This window comes from Euprymna scolopes, chromosome 36 (genome assembly GCF_053919585.1).
Source record: "Euprymna scolopes isolate OS-2025 chromosome 36, ASM5391958v1, whole genome shotgun sequence".
Classification (NCBI taxonomy): Eukaryota; Metazoa; Mollusca; class Cephalopoda; order Sepiida; family Sepiolidae; genus Euprymna; species Euprymna scolopes.
The window spans coordinates 22,899,885-22,908,362 of NC_136517.1; the positions used below are offsets into that span (position 1 = coordinate 22,899,885).

Consider the following 8,478-nt stretch of genomic DNA (forward strand, 5'->3'; position numbering starts at 1 on the left):
GTTCTGGAAAAGCAAACGTTTACGCAGGGTCCACACTCCTCAACAAGTACCGGCAAACCTACTCTAAAATATAATAAAAATAATGGAATATCCAGTGCCACTGATATGATCGATATTTGCATGTATAAAAATAAGAAATTAGTCCGTAAAAAAATAATAGCGTCAGTTGTTAATTGTTCAACAAAAGGGGGGAAAAAAATAAACAAATTGTAGCCCGTAAAAAAAAATAAAGACGGAACCTTTTTTTCAATGACGGAGGGAAGGAATTTGGCGCCAAAAAATGTCATTAAACGAATTTCAAGTAATTCGGTTTTGTTTTGGTATTAAACGTGATTTTATTTTCATTAAATCTCTCGTACAACGATAAAGATTAGTACATTTGTAAAACTGAGCGAATCAATACAAAATTTGATTGCATAAGATTTTTTTTAGTGCAAACAAATTTACATCATGACAATGTCAAGATAAAGAAGGAAGTCATCATTCAGTAATGTTTTTATTTTAATCCTATTGAAAACTTTTTTAGGACAACCACAAGATGAAGAAAAGGAAAATGGTGAATGATTTTATTATAGTAGTAGGAAAGCTCGGCATCGTCCGAGATGGATTGGAAAACTCGTTGTGATACGATGCTACCGTTATATCCCGGATCGGTGATTTCCGGGAATCAATGAAAACACCAGTGTTGTGTGCATCTACATTTTGAGGTTTTTTGGAATTTTTTTAAACAATACAGATAAATATGTATGGTGTATGTACTCGTCACGGATCGGGATCAAAGTGTGGTATCTGTTCTTCAGATGCTGCAGTGCTGCACTTGAGGTAATCTGTCCCGGTCAATGGAGGACGAAGGACGATTATTTTTGGTCCCAACCAGAGTGCCCCTTTTGCCATTTTTTCGGGTAGCTGGTTTAACCCCACATTAAAAACGACCATGTGTCACATTTTGCTTTGGTGGGAAAGCAAATACATACTAATAAACATCTCATATTCCAAAATTCACCTAAATTGATAAAGTATTTTTTTTTATATATAGAAAATTATTTTTACTGTTTTAAGAGTAAATTATATTCAATACAAGGCCGACTGCGATAATTTGAATAGAGTTGTCTCCCTTTATTTGTAAAAATGGCGGATCAAAAATAGCGTCTAGCTTAGTAATCAAATTCGGACGGACGTCGACGTGTACAATGCCCACCCCCTTATATATTTATTTTTCTTTTGGAGGTTTTTGCAATTTTTTCAGCGGATTATCGATTGGACACTAATCTACCAGATTATCGAAAACAAAAAATAAAAAGAATCAATATTTAGACATTTGAAAGGGGTGCTTGGTTTTTAATTCCAACGCTCTCGTAAATCGAGCCCCCATATTGGAAACACTCGACTAGAACACGTTACGTGGGGTAGTTTTTATTTTAATTTTTTAATTTGCTGGAACTTAATGAAAATTATTTCGGAAAAGAGCGGGTGCTTGGGGGGGGGGAGATCGCCATCGGAAAAGAAAAAAAAGTTATAAGGCGGATGCTCATGCAGTGCACACGTGACACGACTGACACGTCTGCCCAAATTTGATTTTCTGAGTATATATAAAAAAATAAAAAGACTTTATGATTTTTGTTTGGGGGGGGGGGGGTGTATTACTGTACACAGATTCGAAAAAGTTGTCACATAACAAATAAATGTTATCAAGGCAAGATAAGTTACTTTTCTACCTAACTGGATATATTTTTCGTGTTTTTATTCAATGTAACATGTTTATTCAGCTCGAAAAGCATACAGTATTTACCGATGTATTGGAAAATTCAAAATGGCGCCCGACACTCTCTTTAACACGGTAAGTTCAGGAAAAGATATAAATAATAAACCAAACAAAATACTGTTAGAAATTCGCTCATTATATGTTACCGTGACATAAGTTGACATATATTCGGTGTTTTTTTTAATAGTATTTTATCTAGTTTATTATTTATAACACCTTTTGCCAAACTTACCATGTTAAAGAGATTGTCGGGCGCCATTTTTAATTTTCCAATATTACATCGGTAAACACTGCATGTTTTTCGAGCGGAATAAACATGTTACATTGAATAAAAACAAAAAATGTATCCAGTTTGGTAGAAAAGTAACTTATCTTGCCTTTGATAATATTTATTTCTAATATATTTGTTTTTGACAACTTTTTCGAATCTATGTGTACAGTAATAAAAACCCTTTTTTTAATATGGCATCGTGTTCAGTATATCAAAGATTATTTTCTGAATGTTTTTGTTTTAAAATAAAAACTATTTTTTTTTTAATTTTTGTTCATTGTCCAAGTTATAAATAAAATAAGTAGTATTGCCTTCATATGGATTCCCGGTGTAAATGCAACCCACGATATCATTGTTCTAAATTTGACAAAAACAAAGTACTCTCGGTAATGGTTAAGCCTGGCGCGATCACCGTTGTCCAAGTCTATTTTCAAAACACTACTAGCTTCGAGAACAAATACATCAGAACCAGAAGTTTATATGAAGAGATTAAGTCTCGCCAGCAAAACGTTACATTTTTATTTCCATAGATCGTTTTTTATCATAGTTGAAAAAACATCCGGTGCTTAGCGGTGCCCCTTTTAAGTAATGTGGAAAATAATCAAAATTAATCGAGTAGAAATATATGGTAAAAAATAATTTTTACGGAAAATTGTATTTTTCGTGAATGTCTACGATGAATGCAGAAACAGGGGAGATAACTCAGAAAGCATATTTTAGATTACATTCTAATGGCGTCCAACATGTTTAGTCGTTAGCGATTTTTTTTGTTTGTTTTTTTGCTAATAGTAGTTCAACTCGATGAATTTTCGTAAATTTTGGATATATTACTATTTTCGACATGACCTTTCAGTAAGTAATATTGCTTTTGCTTAAAAGAACATTCTGTCGTCTTGTATAAGCACGGAAACTTCGCTAAAAAGGGGGGGGGGAGAAGGCAAGAAATTAAAGCATATATATATATATATTTCAAAGCCGCCATAGAAATGGATTTCGTTTTGGAAGAACTTTATTAGTAGTAGTAATAATTAAGCACTTTTGTCACAGTGCTGAAATAACGTTATTTTGAAAGCCATTCTTAACATGGGGAGGGTGTTTTCATCTGTGCTTGCACCTAACATTTTAATAAAAAGATATCGTGGAAAAAAAAAATATTTAAAAATAACACGGTATCAAAAACGCATAAGCACCTTATTTCAAGGGTAGAGATAAACTTCTTTGTTTTTGTTAACAGAGTTCTTGTTGAGGACGGTCATAGATCCTGTTCGGTCTCGGTGTGGATTTTCCTAGTATTACCTCCTCCTTCGGGAAAACTGGTTTATTGCTAATCGTTCGAATGCGATTATCTAATTTCGGACAAACTAGGTTGCCGTCACATAAAACTAATAAAAAAAAAAAAAAAGTGGTAAATACAATGAGCCAGTTGAGCCACCCACCCACCTATCCTCGATCTCCGTAATTTAAATAAAACACTTTGAGGGTATCAAGGATTTCAAGCGGAAAAGAAATTGACAACACTAAAACAAAGAAAATCTGTGGATGTGTTTATTTCTCTTTTCTACGCATATCGAAATTTTTTGAAGATCAAGAAAGACACTTCGGATATCGATGAGAAAATGGTGGAGGGGGGGCATATAAAGAAAATATATGCTTACTAACAACAATTTGTATAAATACAAAGAGGGTGAAAAAAAAAATTAAGATGGCGTGGTGTAATCGTTACAGGAGTGGACTGTTATTTCGGGCTCGACCTCCGTTAATATGATGAATACCATAAATAAAGCAGGTATATGCAATATTACACTTTATAAGTGGTAAGAGTGACCAACCAACATTCAACATTGGGCAGGTATCGGTATAAGGTTTTTTTAAAAGTGCTCAATACCCTAGATAGACCAGGTGTCACACTTATGCTGAATCCAAAGGTATCCAACACTCCTGATAAAACAAGTGTGGGCACAATACAATATCATAAGTGGTATTGCTGAATCCAAGAGTGCTCAATAACCTAGAAAGAGCAAGTCTGGACATGTGAAGTTTACTACATCAATTTCATTAAAAGCTTTACATTAAATAGTAAGATACACTAAAAAGCCTCAGTGGTGGTGTGGTGTGGTGTGGTGCGCGTGCGGTGCAACATTAAAACTCAGAATTATCCCGGCATTGATTTCCGTCGTCCTCGACTTTTTGCCAAAGAACTAAAAAAGGAAGGACAGTTCCATTCTCAGTAAATGAGGTTGGAATTCAGGAATAAGGTCAAGAAAAAAAAAAAAAAAAAAAAAAAAAAAAGAGGGAATGCACCTGAAGAGTCGACACCCTCTTACATTTTTTTCCCCCTTTTCGTCTTTTTTCAATTATTTCTGCAGATTTACATGAATTCGCGTGTAATTAAAAAATAAATAAATAAATACTTTCGCATTTAACGACCCGAGCTGAAATAATTTTACTTAAAAACCTGTTAACATTGGGAGGAGAGGGTGTTTTGTAACTATTCTGTATTTTCCCCTCACAACTAAAAAAAAAAAAAAAAAAAAAAAATATATAAAACTTGAATTTAACTTTAAAATATTTTTTAAAAAATAGCGCGGGTCATTAAATACAAAAACACACACCTCTAAAAAGTCGTTAAAAAAATAAATGAATAAATGACAGAGGTGGGGCGACAAACCGAACTTTTTCTCAAAGTGAAAAATCACAAACAAAAAAAATGGTACTTGTACAGTTTAATCAAGACATTAAATAAATGAAAATATATATATAGAGAGAGAGAGAGAAAAAGGTTATATTGTACGTATCGGTTTTGGATTGAAGATCTCCGGAAAAAAAAAATCACTTAATTTGATCGCGTACTTTTTTTTTTTTTTTTTACAGCGGAAAAACACGTTTTTATGAGAGCGCGTTGAATCAGCCATCATGAAATTTGTTAAACACGCAAAGGGGAGATAACTCCAGTTAAAGCGCCGACACTCCCTCCCCATCTTTAATACTAGCTTTTCTTCCTAAAAATCGAACCTTTTGCTCGTTATGACAAATTGTTTTTCGCTGAAAAAAAAAAAAAAAAAAAAAAAACTACTTGATGAAATTATTCTTTTTTCGGATAACTTCGTTCCATAACGGATACATACAATTTAAACTTTTTTCGATATTTTCATTTTTAATGTCTTGACTAAACAAGTACCAAAAAAATAAATGGTAGCGGGTGGGAAACCAACGCCAACACGAGTAAATCAGTTCTAAAAATGAGGGATCGATTTACTAGAACGTTGTATGCGTAACTGAACCCCCTTTCTAACTCTTTAAATATTGATTTTTGTTATAATCTAGTGGCTTAGTGCCCAATCAATAATCTGCAGAAATAGTTGAAAAAAGACGAAAAGGAAAAAATTGTTCAAGTGCACTAAAAATAGGTCTTTCTTGCATTATGTAGATTGTTTGGGTTTGTATTACACAGATGTACAAAAAAAAATAAATAAATAAAAACAAATAAATTTTATCAAAGGAGAGATAAGTTACTTTAATGTGAAATGTTTATTCGGTTCGAAAAACTAAACGAGTAATGTTGAACGCATCCGGAGAACAAGAAAAGATGGCCGCGATGTCTTTGACGACTCGATAATCACTTCAAAATAAGAAACAAAATAAAATGGTGATAGAAACCCATCCAATAAATGTCACGGTAACATACTGCAGTGAAATGGGGACAAAAATGGATGGTAACATTCAATGCTGCCAGGACTAAGCTTCTTTCCTTTAATGATTGCAAGAAACCTTCTCAATCACCAATAGCCATCGCTCCTTAAAAACTCCTCAGCGTAACATTCATAGGGAACGTGAGTTGGAACAGATGGAGAGCATTGCCATGACTGCTGTTAGAAAGGTGGGCTCTCTCTCTCTCTCGTTATTTACGCCACAGAGTACCTCTCCAAGGCTTACCATTCACTCATGTATGAAGTAGTATTGTCACAATTGGGTTGATGCAGTCAGTCGTGCAAGTCTCACTCCTGGATAGATTTCAACCTTTACCCCCCCCCCCTCTACGAAATATTGCATCCCTCTCTGCCTGTTTTACAAGTATTTTAATGGTAGGTGCTCCAACGAACTATAAGTATTGTATCCCCCTCCCCAACATAAATACCCCCGACAACCAGCGAAGTCCCACCCCTACAGCAGAAATCCCCAGATATGAGAAAGCCTAATACTCTAATAATTTCTTTACTAGGACTGCTAGACTTTGGAATTCCCTTCTGGGTTCCTGCTTCCCTGACTGTACTGATATGCAGAAGTTCCAAGTGTAATGTAAACAGATATCTCGTTGCTCAACTCTCTACATAGTATCCTTGCAAATTATGTCCAGATAGTAAACCCCCACCCCCACATCAAAGTGGCTTGTTCATTTGCATGTAGTTTTTTAAGGAAAAAAAATCTAACCACTAACTAGTGATTAAATTATAATGAAATACTTCGTTAAAAAGAAAAAAAAAATGGTGTAATTCTATAATGGATCTTAAAAATGTATTTCTTTAAAAAAAAAAAAAAAAAAAAAAACTATGGTTTTGTTACATATCGAAGGTGTTCGATCAATGACCGAGAGGGAGGGGACAAATGCAGAAAAAAAAAAAAAAATCTGATAAATATTTTGGCATTTGAAAAAGGAAAAGTGAGTCGATCTAAAGGCATTTCGTTTGATTTTAAAATTTAAAAAAAAAAAAAAAAAAAAAAAGAGAAAAAAAGAGAAAAAAAAGCTTCTTGAAATAATTAAAAGGTTGATCATTTAATAATGAAAATCATTTAACGCATGTATGGAAATTAAAACATAAAATAATGAAATAAAAAATGTATACTTTTTTGTATAAAAAAAAGTTGCGTACGAACACGTGCGCAACAGTAAAAAAAACAATCACAAAACGAATTCCACAAAATTAGTGAAACAATTTGTTTAATTACAAAAACGATAAAATATTGAAATTATTTCATTTATTCACGAAAACAATCATTCAATTTTCCGTATTAAATGATTAAAAGCTAAAATAATTGAACAAAATAAACTTTTTTCCTAAATCTCGAGTGGGTGTGGATGTTTTTTTTTTTTTTGTTTTTTTTATATTTCTTTTAGATGGAACTTGTTTCTATAAAAAAATAAAAAAAAAAGTTGATTTTTGTTTTTATTCAGTTCTTTATAAAAGGGCTTAACCTGAAGTTTTATCTAGAACTGTTTGGTTTTTCAGAGAAAAAATATTAACCGTCTCTTATGAATTGTTTGGTGTTCGCACGCTATTCAACGAAACACGTGTAAGACAAAATAAAATATTATAAAGAAAAATGTAAACTAATATATATTAAAGGAATTTAGAACTATTCTTTACTTTTCTTTTTTACCGAAGTAAAACTTATTTTATAATTTGTTATACACACACACACACACATTTTTTTCCAGAAAAGGTGTGCATTTAAAAATTAAAAAATAAAAAAGATCGACCTGAAATCTTATTTTATGAATTCAGCAAATATCTTTTTGGAATGGTTTTATCTTTATGAACTCCAAAATCTCAAAAGGAAATGAAAAGATTTGCTTCGTTCATGAAAAGAATTTTTACTTCGAAAACCACTTGTTTTTCACAAAAATGGTGAAAATTCAATGATTTAAACATTTTTTAAAAGGTAAAAAGGAAAATATCTTTGACCTAAATTAATCATTTTTTTGTTTTACTCGTTCGTTAGTAAAAATCGTATTTTGATTTTCTCCATCTTCGAATAGTCATTTCATAATTTCAACATAAACGACATTTTGTGAGGACAAAATCATTTTCGAATCTAGACATTTTTTTTTCTTTCACAAAAATAGAAAGTGTCCATCTTTTAAAGAAAATTATTAAACGGGTTTGCAAATAGGCAAAAATATATGAAAATTTGATTTTCTTCCCCCCACATGTTCATTTTTTTTTTTTATTATTATTATTTACTCTATTTATGCAATGTTGTCCCAGTGCCTATGAGGAGGATTGCTTCAACAAAATAATTCAATAACAAACTGAATTTTTTTTATAGGATTTTTTTTTTTTTTTACTACATTTAGATTTTATTTTTATTCTGTTTTAAGAAATATTTCATTAATTGTAAAAAAATAAATAAAATAAAAGTGCTTATGCATCTAGTATATCGCAGTATTTTTTAATATTTTAAAGTTAAATTCAAGTATTTAATTGTTAGGTGAAAGTACAGAATAGTGCCAAAACAGTCTCCTCTCCGTGTTAAGAATGGCTTTCTAAATAACGTAATCATTTCAGCACGATACAATAATTGCGATCAGTATCTTAAAATAATAATTATTAATAAATGTTTATCTATCAACGTTGCGTAGATGCGAGAAACACCAGATATTTAGTCTAATATTTATATTTTAAATGCGAAATAAGTTTTTTTGCAAGTGGTGTTCAAAAATACAACT

At 31.9% G+C, this 8,478-nt stretch overlaps 1 protein-coding gene across 1 annotated transcript in view; it reads right to left on the reverse strand.

Moving 5' to 3' along the window:
- LOC145260391 (poly [ADP-ribose] polymerase tankyrase-like) overlaps window positions 1-8,478 on the reverse strand; it is a 190,676-nt gene that overhangs the window by 181,234 nt on the left and 964 nt on the right. The window lies entirely within an intron of this gene.